We start from the raw sequence: 411 nt of genomic DNA on the forward strand, positions 1-411 counted from the left end.
CACTCAAGATGGCGAGAGGTCGGCTGCCGGCGCTACGGAGCTCGCCGCGGCGTCACGGCCTCGGCGGCCTGAGGAACCCGGCCAGGGAAGCTTTCCGAGAAGAAAAGGGCAGCCGCCTGTCACACCGTGACGGCCTAAACAGGCTCTTTTGGAACGGACAAGGGGCTTGTTTCCTCACAGCTGAGGAGAAATAGTTGGGGAATGGTGGCCGGGAAGAGTCGCCTGCCTTCGCCCCTCCAAAGTGAACATCGGGGGTTGTGACCCGGGGAGGATCTGCGTGTGCCTGACCAAGGACACGTTTCGAGAACCGCCGGGCCGGGCTCGGGGGCGGGAAGCTGACCTGACGTCTCCCGCGGGCCAGGGGCCGCCTCCATCCAGGATCGAGCGGAACGAGTGGCCCAGAGGCTCCGG

General features: G+C 65.9%; 1 protein-coding gene across 1 annotated transcript in view; it reads right to left on the reverse strand.

Moving 5' to 3' along the window:
• Positions 1-411, reverse strand: part of Ddx6 (DEAD-box helicase 6) — a 35,874-nt gene extending 35,463 nt beyond the window's left edge. The window contains exon 1 of the mRNA XM_010629313.2: positions 341-411. The gene's annotated coding sequence lies outside the window, so the exon portion shown is untranslated. The remainder of the gene's footprint in view (positions 1-340) is intronic.

The sequence above is a fragment of the Fukomys damarensis genome, unplaced genomic scaffold (assembly GCF_012274545.1).
Source record: "Fukomys damarensis isolate Sample0158 unplaced genomic scaffold, DMR_v1.0_HiC HiC_scaffold_16, whole genome shotgun sequence".
Taxonomy (NCBI): Eukaryota; Metazoa; Chordata; class Mammalia; order Rodentia; family Bathyergidae; genus Fukomys; species Fukomys damarensis.